Raw genomic sequence first — 15,911 nt, 5'->3', positions numbered from 1 at the left:
CCACCAAAAATTACAGCATCAACAAAAACTTCAATAACCAAGATGTCATCATTAGTCACTTTGAAATATAAGTTGATGTCAGCATTACCTTTAGTGTAACCAAGCTTCAAAAGATATTTGTCCAATCTAGCATACCAAGCTCTAGGAGTTTGCTTCAATCCATATAAAGTTTTCCTTAACCTGCAAACCATATCTTTGTCATTTGTCAAAGAAAATCCACCAGTTTGTTCAATGTAAACTTCCTCTTCAAGATCACCATTCAGAAATGCACATTTAACATCCATTCGATATACTTTATAGTTCTTGTGTGCTGCAAATGCAAGAAATAGTCTGACTGCCTCAATTCTAGCTACCGGTGCAAAGGTTTCATTGTAATCAATTCCCTCTTTCTGTGAATATCCCTTACACACTAATCTTGCTTTGTTTCTGATTACCTTACCATCTTCATTCAGTTTATTTCTGAATACCCATTTAGTTCCAATTACATTTTGGTTTTTAGGCCAGGGAACCAATGTCCATGTATTATTCTTTTCAATTTGTTCCAATTCATCTTCCATAGCTTTAATCCAATGTTTATCTTCACATGCCTCAATGACAGATGTTGGTTTGATTTGAGAAATTAAACATACCTCTTCATTTTCCAGTCTTCCTCTTGTCATAACTTCTTGATACTTATTCCCAATTATCTGACTTTCAGATTGATTCAATCTTACATACCTGGGTGTATTCACTTGTTGTTGTTCTTCGGTCACTTAGGAATTCTCTGATCATGTTGGTGTGACTGGATCTACATTCTATACCGGTTCACTCAGTGTAGGTTCATTTATGATCATCTCAATTATCGGTTCAGATTCTACAGATCTTGAATTTCCTCTGACTTGTTCATCTATTTTCATATTTGCACCCTCAATGATTTTCTACAATATTTTATTAAAACATCTATATGCCTTGCTCTTAGATGAATAACCAATAAATATTCCTTCATCACTTCTAGGATCAAATTTACCAACATACTCATCTCTCCTAATATAACATTTGCTTCCAAATATTCTAAAATATTTAAGAGTAGGAGTATTACCAAACCATAGTTCATGAGGGGTCTTACCAGTTTCACCTTTGATGTGAACTCTGTTGAATGTGTAAACTGTTGTATTAATTGCTTCTCTCCAATACACATGAGGTAGGTTTTCTTCTGATATCATGCTTCTAGCTGCATCCAGAATAGTTTTGTTCTTCCTTTCCACAACTCCATTCTGCTGGGGTGTCTGAGGTGCTAATAGTTATCTTCTGATTCCATTCACTTCATAGAATGTATTGAATTTCTTAGATGTAAATTCATCTCTTTGATCTGATCTTAAACATTTGATTTTCTTACTTGTTTCATTCTCTACCATTGCCTTGAATAGTTTGAATTTCCCAAAAGCTTATGATTTCTCCCTGAGAAAAGTAACCCAACACATTCTAGAATAATCATCAATGATTAGCATAAAGTATCTATCTCCTTGTAGACTTCTAGTTCTTGTTGGACCATATAAATCAATATGAATTAAATCAAAAACATTATTGGATTTCTCTGGAATACTCTTAAAAGTTGTTCTAACTTTCTTTCCAAATTGACATTCCTTACATACTAGATTGTGAGGTTTTACAATCTTAGGTAAATCCCTTACTGCCTTAGTTGTACTGATCTTTACAATGCAATCAAAATTTACGTGACAAAGTCTCTTATGCCATAACCAACTTTCATCAATATGTGCAATCAAGCGTGTCTTTTCAATGTTATTCAAATGAAAGATATTACCTCTAGTATGATTACCGATTGCAATTTCCAAACCAGTTCTTTTCATAATTTTGCATTTACCATTCTTGAATTGTAACTGAAATCCTTTTTCAACTAATTGACCAACACTCAAAAGATTGTGCTTCAAACCTTCAACATAATAAACATTGTCAGTATTGTGCTTACCATCAAAAGATATAGTGTCTTTTCCTCTGATCAAACAAGCTTTATCACCCCAAATCTTAGTATACCTCCATTGTATTACTGAAAAGTTAAGAATTTACTTTTATCACCAGTCATATGATGTGAACATCCAGAATCTATAATCCATTCATCCTTTTCTTCAAATTTAGCTGCCAGGGCCTGCTCTACCGGTGGAACAGTAGGTGTCGGTTGATCTTCTGTTATTGCAACAAAAGCCCATCCATTGTCTGTCGATTCCTCATCAGAATCATTAGTAACTCCTTCATCAACATAGTAACATGATTTATCTCTATTCTTCTTAAATCTGTATCTCTGATATTCAGGGTTAGGCTTATATGTTCTTTTAGCTTCTTCTCTCAATCTTGCATGTCTATCAGGACATCTAGATGCCATATGACCAATTTATTACAGTTAAAATATTTAAATGGTGCTTTACCTTCATACTTACTTCCAACTGGACCTTTAGGCATTTTTCTTGCGAATAGTGCTTCAAGTTCTTCCAGTTCTTCATTTTCATTTATGATGTCTTCAATTTCTTTTGCATAAAGTGCTTTCCAATCAGATTTCTCAGATGAAGATGTTGTAGATGATGATGCTTTGAAAGCTAAATCTATCTTATTTGTAGCAACAAGACCAAATTCCTCAAGCTCAAAAGCTGAAAGTTTTCCAACCAAAGTATCTCTAGATACTGATGTATTAGGCATTGTTCTCAATTCATTGATAGCAATTACTTTCATTTTGTATGTCGGTGGCAATGCTCTTAAAACTTTAGAAAAAATCTCATCTTCAGTTAAGGATCCTCCACAATATTGTATACCCAAAACAATTTCATTAACTCTTTCCATAAAAGCAGAAATTCTTTCATCTTCTTCCATTTTCAGATGTTCATACCTGACTCGGAAGCATTCCAAATTTGCAATTTTGACAGTGGTATCACCTTCATTCAATGTCTCCAATTTATCGAAAATAGCTTTAGTAGTAGATCGGTCCAATAATCCCATGATTTGTTGATCTGACAAGGCACTCAAAATTGCTTCTCTTTCTTTGCAATCATTCTCTTGATCTTTAGCCAAGTTTGGTGGATTAGGTTGACTCTATGTAGAACCAACATAGCCATTCTTTGTAACATCCCATATGTCTCTTCCAATGCAATTCAGATCCATTCTGATCTTCTGTATACCATAGTTAGTTCCATCAAGTTTCGGATTGTCCTTCCTGAAATAGTTAGTTGCCATAGAATCTCCTCAAGTTGTTACACTTCTGCAAAAAGAGGACTTAGCTCCAATACCAATTGTTAGGACCCGAAGGCAACTGAGAGCGGGGGAAGTGAATCAGTTGTCTATTAATTTCAACCCAAATATAACTTAATCAAACTTGATGCATAGTACCGATAAACCAAACTTAATGTCGGTTGACAATTTAACAGTTAATAATAGTATCGGTGAAGCTTAATGCATGAAACAAAAAGAGAAACAACATCCACAACACATAACACAAATATTTGTATGTGGAAACCCTATAAGGGGAAAAACCATGGTGGGAAACCTTACCCACAATCAGATGATACTATTGTAGATAGTATGTGTGTACAAATGGGGTCTGCACATGCAAAAAGCCCAACTGCCTAGAGCTCATTGCTCAAATGGGAGTCACAATGACTATAGTAGGATGGTTAAATCCTAGATAATGTACTGCTCAAAATAGCATCTTCATATGCTAGATTCAGTACCGGTTAAGCTCTGATTATCTCCTTCATACCTTCCTTGAATCTTCAAATGATGTCTGCATGAGTAGCTCTGCTTATATTCACATATATCAAATATCACAACCTTACCATACCATTTTTCATTCCAAATCTCACAAGTGAGATCTTACATATATACCAAAACCTAAGACCAAATGTGTAGGTCGGCTCACTACGAATATTACAATTAAATCAATTACAAATGAATCAATATGTGATGCATCATGTCGGCTCAATGCATTTACAATAATAACCAATCAATAAATCATCTCCATAACTTGTCATGCTGATCTGGAATAGATAACGCATGTTGGTCCATAACCTAGACCAATTTGTTGGTAACAGCAAATATGCCAACTCGATTAGACCAATAACCAAATCACCAAAACAAGTGTCCAAACCATATCTTTGACATAACCAAGTAATCTCCAGATGATAATAGATCATCCTCAGTGTCGGTAAACAATAAAACCTGCCAATGAACTAAATACCGGTGATTGTGCATAATTCATTGAACATGTCGGTGAACATAATGTGCCGGTTCAACATAACCAAAGATCTCCAGAAAGATAAGTGCTAATGAGTGTTGACATCAATGACAAAACCAATGCAACACATCCATAATACCAACAACTCCTACTTTGCTAAACCCAGATTTCTCAAAAGACTTTATTTTGTATGCTTATGGTAGTATTGACAGCATCTCGGCTATGTTGGTTCAAGAAAATGAGCATAGTTTGGAGCAGCCTTTGGCCTTTTTCAGTCAAGGCCTTAAGGATTATGAGGAGAAATATTCTTTTGTTGAAAAACATGTTCTTGTTGTTGTTAGGAGTTTGAAAAATTATAAGCATGTGTTATCTAACAATAGGATTAAGTTGATGGTTTCTCACCCCTCAGTTAAAGAGTTTTTCCTCAGCAAAGACTTAAATGATAAGAGGGCTAGTTGGGTGACTAAGGTGATGGAATTTAATGTTGATATTAAGGTCACCAATCTAGTTATAGGTAAGGGACTATGCGAGCAACTTGCTGATCACACAAACAACAATGAAGAGGATGAGGAGAAGGTTGTTTTAGCCCTGCAAGACGAAGAACAAGTAGATGTTTTTGTTCCTCCTATTAGCTGGGTACAAGAAATGATTCATTTCTTGCTAACCGGTGAGTGTCCTCATGGATTGAGTAAGTCAAGAAGAAGGTATTATAGACTTCAGTCCATTCCCTATGTACTCTTGAATGGTTTTCTATTTAGAATGGATTTTCATGGTGTATTATTGAGGTGCATAGATGTTGATCAGGTTGATAAGGTATTGCATGAGTTTCATGAAGGATCAATAGGAGGACACTTTTCAGCAAGAGCTACATCTCTGAAAGTTATGAAAGGAGGCTATTATTGGCCTAATTTGTTCGGAGATGCACATTCATGGGTTAGAAAGTGTAAAGAATGTGCCATGTTTGCAGGAAAAGAGAGGTTGGCAGCGCTGTCATTGCAGCCTATTCAGGTAGAATAACCCTTTATGAAGTGGGGTTTGGATTTCATTGGAGTCATAAATCCACCTTCAAGTGTTGGCCACAAGTGGGTGCTCACAGCCACTAATTATTTTACTAAGTGGACTAAGGATGTAGCACTAAAGGAAGAAAATGAGATAGTTGTTTTGAACTTTTATGATGAGTTGATAACTAGATTTGGTGTCCCTGAATCTATAGTTTCAGATAATGCTCTTGCTTTTGTAGGGAGCCGAATAACTGATTGGGCAGTAAAGAATGGTGTTTATCTCAACACCTCATCTAACTATTATGCTCAAGGCAATGGAAAAGTTGAGTCCACAAATAAGAATCTGCTCAGAATCATCAAAAGGACCATGGAAGGAAATCAGTGAACTTGGCATACCAAGCTCAACTCAGCCTTATTGGCTGATAGAATCACACCAAAGAGGTCCACTGGAATGTCTCTATACATGCTTGTGTATAGGAAAGAAGCAAGGTTTCCTATTTCACTTGATTTTCCAACCCTTGATCTATCTAACCAGTTGGATATGATTGAAGAAGAGCTTATGACAACAAGATTGGCTCAGCTGATTGAGCTAGAGGAAGTTTGAAATGAGGCAATGAGGCAAATTGAGCATCACCAAGCTCAAATGAAAAGATCTTTTGATAAGAGGGCTTCTCCTAGAGTGTTAAAGGAAGGTGACATTGTCCTGAAATGGAATGAATTCAAGAGCAGGCCAGGCAAGCATACAAAGCTTGATGCTTTTTGGACTGGGCCTTATATGATTTCTAAGTGCAAGCAGCACAATACCTTCCAGCTGTCTAAGTTGGATGGTAAAGTTGAACCTATCCCAGTTAATGGGATTCACATCAAGCATTGCTTTTGAGGTATGCCTAAAATTTGTACATATTTTAGTTTTTCTAGTGGTAATAAGTGCTTTGCACAGTAGGCCAGTTTGTAGTTTTGTTTTCCCTAAGTGCCTAGTGTACAGTTCAGAAGGAGTAATACGAGTCATACTGTTGCAATCCATCGAAGCTATAAAAGAGAGGTATCCATTATATGAAACAAAGAATATGTTTATCTCATATCACACACAAAAGAAATCTCCCTCATATAGCTGCAATAAATTGTTACAGTGTTTCAAAAGTGTTTTGTTGTTTTGTCATGTCCTAATATGTCAATACACATGCCTAATTCATGACAGTAAGGTGTTAAGCTCACTGCCATAAACCACACACCTGTACTCAATAGATTGGGATAGGATTTTGAGGGAAAAGAGAGTTCTTGCTATGTCATGAGTTGTGTTTTCAGTTTTCTACAAGTTTTAGTGACTCTGTGCCCAATAGATAGAGTTAGGCAGTTGGTCAAGATGTTTAGCAAGCAAACATATAATAGATGTCGCCAAAAATGTTACCTATTTTCGCCAATAGCTCAATTAGGTAGAGCTGTGATATTTTACACATGAGCAAGAAGGTGCTTTTTTTATTCTGCTAAATTGCATTCGTGATTATTTGAAAAGAAAGACAAAAGATTGCAATATCATTTCCATGGCAGAAAGATGCAGGAGATATCAATCAATATGCCTCAGAAGGAGAAAAAAGTGCTAAGTATGAAAAGAATACATGTTTTTGTTTAACTTGTTTGCTTCATGTGCAGACATAGGGAAAATAACTTTTGTTCATCGAATTATAACATTTGGGGTAACATGTGGCTCCCATGAGGGTTGAGCCCAGCATGCTGATGGAGATGGGTGTTTCTTTGCAGTTTTTTTTTGAATTTTTGCCTTATCAGCAAGACCTATCCCAATCGGCAAGATGACTCGATGAGTAGTACGGAGCATGGAGTGTTGTCATCGGCTAAAAGGGAGTGGTTTCATGTTATGTCGATGACCCGATGGAAAGGCCCAGGCATAGACCATTTATCGCACATTGGCCGCGCAGAGGAAATTTATTGCATTTATATGCAAGGCCACATATATCCTTGGTGTCAAAGCTTAAGGGCTTTTGGCAAGTTGCAACTCAGCGTTGGTGGGCCCCTCGTGTGTGTGTGCATCTCAAAGCGGCCAAATTTTGCAGTAAAAGGACAAATTAACAGGTGAGCAGGTTGTAAAGGATCTGACGCCCATCACTATACCGCTATGCAAAAGTGTTCGACTGTTAATCTCTGCGACTTAGCGACTAGTGAGGTGGCATCCAGGTGGAAGTTGAGGTGGAGCCCAGGTGGATAATGTGGAAAAATAGAGGCTGACACATGGTGACACCCTGGCATAAGAGAGAGTCACTCAAAGAGACTAAAGATCGAGCAGTTTGAGGGAAGATCAATGACATGTCTGAGATGATCAATGGTTGTTGCTATGTCGCAATGGGAAGATGATCACCGAATACTCATCGCGACTTGGTGACAAAGAACGTGCCAAAAATGGTTGGCTAAAGGGCATGCAGGTTCAAGATGGATCAGCGACTGATGAGATGGCATTCAGTGGCGGATGAAGTGGCTAACACATGATTGGTGAGGTGGTGCCCAGATGGTGGCCAGCTGGATGTGCAATCAAAACAAAGAATGAATATCGAGCAGACCTTGACCGTGATGAATCTCTAAAAGGTTTCACCAAAGGCATCGGTTTCATCAAAATAAGAGATATCGATGAAACTACAGTTTTGATGAGACATGAAAACTATTCACCGAGGGAGTAGTTTGGCCAAAAGAATTATATCCAACATAACCACTAGCGATGTGGCGGTCCAAGTAGATCCACGAGTAGGCCATAAGTTGGCGCGTGGCAGGCTCGGAAGACAAGTGGTGCCCAGGCGGATCTCATGAGCAAACTAGGGGGTTCCATATGGTGACACGTGGCAAAGGGGAGCAGATCAGCTGCGGTTAACGAGCATACAAATCAATAAAGATCAACGGTGATGCGAGAGATCTAATGGTGGTCTCTATACCCCTATAGAAAGAAGCTCACTAGTTATCTCCACGACTTGGCGACAATGCACGTGCGAAAAAGGTGAGCGGCTCAAGTGCTAAGGATTGAGCAGTTTGAAGGTAGATCAACAATCATCGCCATACTGCAAGATGAAGATGCTCAATAGTTATCCCCTGCGACATAGCGACTAGCAAGGTGGCAAGTTGAGGTGGTCGTCCAGGTGGGCTCCGAACGAATCAGGATGTGCCACGTGGCAGAGCATAGAAGAAGAACCAAGGCTAGCCTAGGAAGAGGTGGGTCTGGTCTAAAGTGTTGAGGTGTTTAGGTGGAGCCCAGGTGGTGACCACAGACAAGTCAGATTGTAACACGTGGCAAGGGTCTTCAGACGAGTGACTCAAAAGTGGGCCCATCTATCCCTTTTCCAAGTCAATTTCAAAGTAGTTAAAAAGAGAACAAGTTCCTGAAGATCTAACGGCCTGTCGCTATACCGCAATGAAAAGGTGCATGAAGGTTATTCCTCGCGACATAGCAACAAGCCGTCAGCAGTCCCGATGGTTTCTGTCATGTGCTGACGGTTAATGCAGGTGATTAGATCAAATGGTTAGGTGATCGATAGTGTCTAGGTGAACTCAACATGAAATGACGAGAATTCATCAGTTTTGGAGGAGTTTTTATTTTAGTTAGAGTCCTGATTTGGTGAAGAGATGACAACACGTGTTTTTGGGAGCCAAAATTATTTTTTGAATTTTTGAAAGCTGACTTGTATAAGGGACTTCTTGTCACTTAGTTGGATATTTCTAGAGTTTTGGAGATGGTGTAGCAGAAGATACTCATGCTCCTGTAACTCTTCTCTTATGATTTTTCAAGATTTGTAATGTAGATACCTCCTATTGATAAATAAAGAAGTCCATTTTCCTTCTCAGATTTGTGTTGTTCAAGCATTGTGTGTGAGTTCTTAGAGTGAATTTTTATGATTTTTATATAATCCTTATTTTCATCTTATTACCTCGGTGTTATGATCATATGCCGCATGTTATAGCACAGGTCAGTGAATGCATTGTTATTTTTAATGTTTGAAGTTGTGAAAATATTAGTGTTTTCCTCTTGCAAACATATAAAAGTTTAAACCTTTCATATGAATAGTTTTTGCAAGCATGCATATTTGAGTTGTGAGATTACAAAGCTTCATTATCTAAGTATTTTGTGAGTTTTGTAAGCATTTGCAAGTCAGTTTCAGTCATTGGTGGATCACCTTTTTATCTATAGTTTCGTTTTATGCATATCCTTCTTCCCTTTTCTCAGAAATTCAATTAAGTTTTTAGGTGATCAAATAGGAAGCTGACCTATAATCCGGAGGTCTACTCTCATAATAGGATACCCACAGCCTGAGAGTAGTCCAATGTGTCACTGGATTGCAGGAATTTCAAGCTTGCATCAAGTGAAAATCCATGTGACAACAATTTGAACGGGAAATTTTGGGAGAGGGAATTGACATATCAGAAGGGTTGGCGGAACCTGTGAACCTTCTTCCCTTTGTTCGTTGGCAAGGTGCAGAGTTATGACATGGCGCAGTTGGGAGGAATTCAAGACTTTAGTTGAACTAATGAGAGTTAAGGAGGCTCTTAGAGTGACGCATGAAGTGGTATAGGTGGATATGGGTCGAGAGTTGATACCAAGAACGCGTACAGAGGAAGTTGTGAAACTCCTGACCAGGTTCAAAGATGAACCTATGAATCCTTAGTTGCTTTGTGATAGGGAGAGTCCTAATTTACCACCAATTGGAGTTCTTTGATGGTGTAATCCTATTCACTATTAGGGCCCATAGTCTTCTCCTATGTACTCCCCTACCAGTAGTTTGCTTGTTTCACCTTCCTCAAGCTCACAAGGTAAGCTTGCTCACTATATCCTTGCAGGGGTGCAGGACAGTCAACACTTGTTCTCTCTTTTCTACAAAACCACCCTTAATGTTTGGTTTGGAAAAATCTCTCCTTTCGGTTACACAATGACTAGGTTCCAGGGCTTATAGCCTTCTGGATCTTCTTCCAGTTCTCTATAGATTCCTCCCCTGCAAGTTATCTCCTTCACGCTACTGACATCTAGCCAGACTATCACCAAGCTCGCCTAGGGCCAGTTTGCAGGAATAGCTAATGCCATCTCCTGGACTTCCACAAATGAAAACATCATGTACATGATTGGCTCTACTTGACCACCTCCAATGGTCATGTGGAGTTTCAAGCCAGAGCCATGTTATTATTTACAAACAGAGAACCAAAACTGAATAAGGAAAACTTATATATAGATTCTGAGCTTATTCCCGGGTTCAATCCAATAACTCACAGAATAGAGAAATGAAGCATTTACATTGACTGCATAAGTTAACTTAAAGATTATAAAACATTATTACAATTCACAAACAAAAATCAGACACTGAATGGAAACCAGAAAATAGACTTCTCTTTATTATTTAGGAAAACAGATGTGTTCTCCGTGGCAATCAACAATCCATATTCAAAACCACAACAACAACAACCCTTTTACAGATTCCCATTGGGTCTTTTATACATTATGTCCTCTATCATGAACTCTTCATATTGGACAAGATTGATCTTGTTACCAACGGTTTCCAGCGGCAACTGTCAGGCAGGTTCTATCGAAGCATCGGGGTAACATCCAAACAAGGTTACCGATGTCTGATGACAACCTCCAACTCTTCGCACTTCCTATCGGGTCATCGGGAAGTCTTCAAAACTTTACTTCCAATGACCGATGAAAATTTTCCATCGCTCGCACTTTCTCCATCGGGTCATCGGGTAGCATGACATTGCGCTTTTTCGATGGCCGATGTCTCCAAAGTCGACCTCCTCCGCTTGCTCCTTGTTATCGGGTTATCAAGGTAACAAGACGATACTCGATAACTCTTTCCTCAACTAGAACTTTCCTATTCGGTCCGTGAGATAACAAGAAACCATTCTCCCTGATAGCCGATGACAATACTCTGCACCAATGCTAACTCATCGGTTCATCGGGGTAGCTTGAAATCACTCTCCCTGATAGCCGATGACAATACTCCGCACCAATGCTAACTCATTGGTTCATCAAGGTAGCTTGAAACCACTACCGCCGATACCTGATGGCTCCACTCTGCACCAATGCTAACTCATTGGGTCATCAGGGTAACCTGAACCGGCTCCTTTCGATACCCGATGACTCAACAATAAACAACCCATCGGAGTAGGTTATCCCGATGCACTTATGGGATGCTATTTCAAACTGAGAAAACACACATTTGAACCTAATCACACCAAAATTGTAGAAACTTTGAAAATGTAACCAAAATTGGGTGCTCCTGCACCACTTTGTTTAGTATAGTTGAATTTTGAATAGTAGTTTGTATGACAGGGACACAATTTTAATATGTTGTATCATGATAACGACTGGATTGTATGTATAAGCTCTATATTGTTTCTTCGAACTTCTCCATTTTGGAGTGATTGTGGAGGGTTTAGGGGTTTTATTAGAGTTAGAAAATGTGGGTGGTATGCTATGTAGTTGATAATTTTGGGTTTTTTTAAAGCTTGTACTCTTTTTGATAAATCTTAATAATAAAATATCATATTACCGACCGAAAATAAATAAAAAATTATATAAACCACCTAAATCTTATTAAGTTAAAGGAAAACCAAAGAAGAGGTCCAAGTTACATATATGAAAGAGGACCTTTCAATAGATCATATCACATAAACCTCATTTCTTAGGTAGAAAATCTTAGGACTAAAAATAATAAAAAAATGGAATACTTTAGCCGCATATTGTATGAAACAGACGAAATAGTTGACCATTCAAACTCATGATTGCAAGTAAAAATCCACCTAAAAATGCCAAGTCGCCCAACGATTTCAGACAAGCACACATAGCTTGTTTGAAAGGATGAATACAATTACATTTGTCAAATAGAACTTATTCAAACTTGAATATAGTATGGAATAAATTAATGTAACAGTAACAAGATGAAAATTCTGGTTTTCCATGTACAAAATCTTAGTGTTCCCATGTGATTTCCTATGTTGTTGCTTATTAATTTTTCACGATGTTATTAAATGGATTAAAATCATTAATTATGTTATTGAGTTATAGAATTCCATTTATGTTGATTCTCCCCACCCCCGTCTTAGCATCTGGTGTGTGTTCAACAATTGGTATCAGAGCATGGTTCCTCTTGAGTAAGCTTAATCGCTTGAGTTAGATCTAGTGTCTTGAACACTATGTTTGAAGAAGAGTTGACTGCTATGGATGCTATAGATCAAAGTGATTGGAATGATGTTGAAGGAGTTATTGACATGGAAGGAGAACTAAGGTCTATGTTGGCTGATTTGGATGAATGCAGAGACAAGTACATAAGAAGGCAATTGAGAAGATTACTTTCTTAAGGGGCTAAGTGGATAGAGGAAAGAGAGTTATTGATGAATATGAAATAAAGCTTGATGAGAAGACTAAGGAATTCTCAAAACTTGAAGAGGAAGTGACAAATCTGAAAAGGGAGCTCAAAGATCCTAAAGATCAAATCAATAATGGCTTAAGCTTGAAAGGTGGAAGAGAGATACGGGAATATGTCTTGCAATTTGATAATAGTGGAGAGTTTGGTGAATGTTTGAATAACAATGAAGAAAAGAACAAAGGGATGAAGAATTCTATTGGGAACAAGAAGACTTTCATGCCTAGTTAGAATATTTGGAAGTCTGTGATAGACCGGAGACCTCCTGTTTCTTCTAGGTATTTATCTTTTAAAGAATTTTTTTAAAATCATGCAATTTAGTAGGGCACAAAATGAGTGAATACAAAAATCATATAAGGAGATATTCTTTTAATAGAAATTATCATTACTGCAACAAGTTTGGACACGAGGCTAGTGAATGTAGGAGAAGAATGAATATGAATAGAAATGTCAAATCCTTCAATGGATATTGTAATGTTTGCAATGGACATGGGCATAAAGTTGTTGAATGTAGGAATAAGAATTTTAGGAGAAATGTGAATGGAAATATGATGCAGAATGGTTTGGGATGTTATAATTGTAATGCCATTGGACATATTGCAAAATTTTGTAAAATTGATAAGGGAAGGAATGCTTGTTTGAAGAATGTGATGGGACTCTAAAGGAAAAATAAAGACAATATGAGTAAATAAAACATAAGAGAAGACTGTAGGAAATATTGAGTGGTTCGACATCCATTGTGGATGTTGTTCCCTTTTTTTATAATTGACTTAGACAATAGGGTCTGAGGGGGAGCTTTAATGAAAACATTTTTCGACCCCTCTTGGTTTGATGTTGAGATTCCTCTTAGCATGGCAGATGTGTGTGATGTTTTTCTGGAGGTTTTGAGATTATCTTGTGGTTCAGATGTAATTTTTAGAGGTTCAACAAACAATGTATCAACTTTTTGAAGACCTAATTCAGGAGTATTTATTTGCATAATTATGATCATTTGTGCACCTACGATTTGAGAAGTGAAGGAGCGAATTCAAGTGAAAGTGTGAGAAAAGGGTTTGCACAACAGTGACTTGGTGAAATAGTGAAAAATTGCAAGTATCAATAATGAATCTAGGCATGTGTATGAGTTGAAACCCTTCATTCAATTAGAAATAGATCTTATTGGATCTTTTTCTAGTGTGGATGGTCAATTTATTCATAAGGAAGATGTTTGTCAGTATATTAATGTTTCTTTAGAAGAGTATAATCATGGGAAGATTAGCGCTTTCAGATAGAGTAATTTGGTTGACAGTTCACAAAGGTTGAAAAATAAATTTGGTGCCCTAGGGTACAAGGGTTTGGATACTTGGATTATATTTTTTATGTTTTAAGATGAAGATATTATCATAATTGTTCTTAGCATGATTCATGGTGAGCATATATGGCTTGACAAACCATACTTGTTTTCCAAGGAAGTGTTGCAAGTTGTGACAGGGTTATGTGCAACCAATGAAGTGTCGATGTTGAAATCTATCGAGAATGTTGAAGTGAATCATTTGACCAATGTAGTATCCGATGTAATAGATTTGAGAATTGATTCTATTAGAGATGTAGACGTTAGGTATGCAACAATGGGAATATCTTACAAAGTTTATTATAGGAATAAATAAGGTTCTTATGCGTCTACCAGAGTATATGTGGCTTACAGGATGGTTAGAGAAAATGTTGAATATAATTTGTTTGAGATTTTAAGGCGGTAGTTGTTCAAATATATCAAAATGATAAAGAGTGATATGTACCCGTTCTAGTATGGTTCTCTGATTGTTTGTTTAGTTTTCTATTTTTTGCATGCTTTGCCTGGTGTTGAGAGTGTTGCATGGAGAGAAGATATTTCAGTTGGATGTCAGATTAAGAGTTACTTAGATGGTTTGGAAGATAGTTCTAAGATGTGTAGAAATTTCTTTGAAAATATCATAAGTGTTCTGGTTTTGAGGAATCAAATCCCTCCCAAGGTTTTGGACTAGTATGAGAATGACATTGTGTTTTTAGTTGATAGAGATAATAGCTTTTTAGAAGTTGTGGTTCTGAGAGTTTCTTGGGTAACTTCGTTACCTTATGAGGTTTTTGAAGATGAATGTATGAGATTAGTAGAGAAACTTCTAATGATGTCAAAGGATCAAAGTGCGAAGAGCTTTGGAATGAGGGATGAGATTCTTGGGAGGTTCAAAATATTGTTACCAAGAAGAAAATGAAGAAATCAAGGAGACTTCCTGGAGATGCCTCAACTTCTTGTTCCAAGGTTCAGAAGAAGGGAAAAAGTGTTTTAGAGAAGAAGGATATTGAACCTATGAATATAGACAATGATGATGAGGAAGAAGAAATAAAGGTAGAACATGAATTACTTCATTATGTTGTAGCAAAGAAGGAGCATAGTGTTTTTGATGATGACGAGATTACAAAAAAAAAAAGTGTTGGAAATGATTGAGAAGCCTAGCGATGTAAATTCTATTGGCGATTCATATCATAACTATGTATCCTATGAACAAGATGTTATTGAGAAAGTGTTTGTGAAATATTTGGTGTAGAATAATCTAGTTGCTACTGATATTGTTGATTGTGTTCCGGAAAAGCTTGTTGAGTTGCTAATAGAAAGAATGGTTGAAGATGATACTAAGGGAGAATTTATTGAAGCGAATTTGCATGAGATGATGATAGAGAAATGTCGGAAGGCACATCAAGTGCTAATTATTATTTTATTAAATTTTAGGAAATCTATTGAAGAGGCTGAGAAATTGTATAAATTCTATTTAAGGTGGCTTGTTGCCGCACAGAAGTTCAAAGATGAAATTGATCGGATTGAATTTAAATTGATTGCAATGGCTAAAAATTATAAGGTATCTACTGATATTTATGGCAAAGAGACTCGTTGTCTATAGTTTATTTGGGAAAGTTGATCCATGTCCGAAATAAGGCTCAAGAATTGCATAATTAGTTAGCTCTGAGAAGGATTCAAAGAGATGAATTCATAAGAATGTTTGCAAAATTGAGAGAAGATATTGAGTTAAATTTTTCTTCTTACTTGAGATTGTTGGTTGAAGCAAAGAATGTCAAGAAAGGTACAAAGCGCATAAATTCATTTGATGATGTTGTGAATAAATGCATTGATTGTGAAAGTCGGAGTAAAATTCTAAATGCTTCTGCTCGCGGTTGGAACACCTCGGTGATCAAATTGAAGAAGTAGTTTAAAGGTATCTGGTCGGATGAATTTGAATGATTTTGGTGATTATAATGGTTTGGTGTGTTGGCCTT

This window comes from Cryptomeria japonica, chromosome 1, assembly GCF_030272615.1.
Source record: "Cryptomeria japonica chromosome 1, Sugi_1.0, whole genome shotgun sequence".
Taxonomy (NCBI): domain Eukaryota; kingdom Viridiplantae; phylum Streptophyta; class Pinopsida; order Cupressales; family Cupressaceae; genus Cryptomeria; species Cryptomeria japonica.
The sequence above is the reverse complement of the archived record's forward strand: the minus strand, read 5'-3'. Positions refer to the sequence as shown.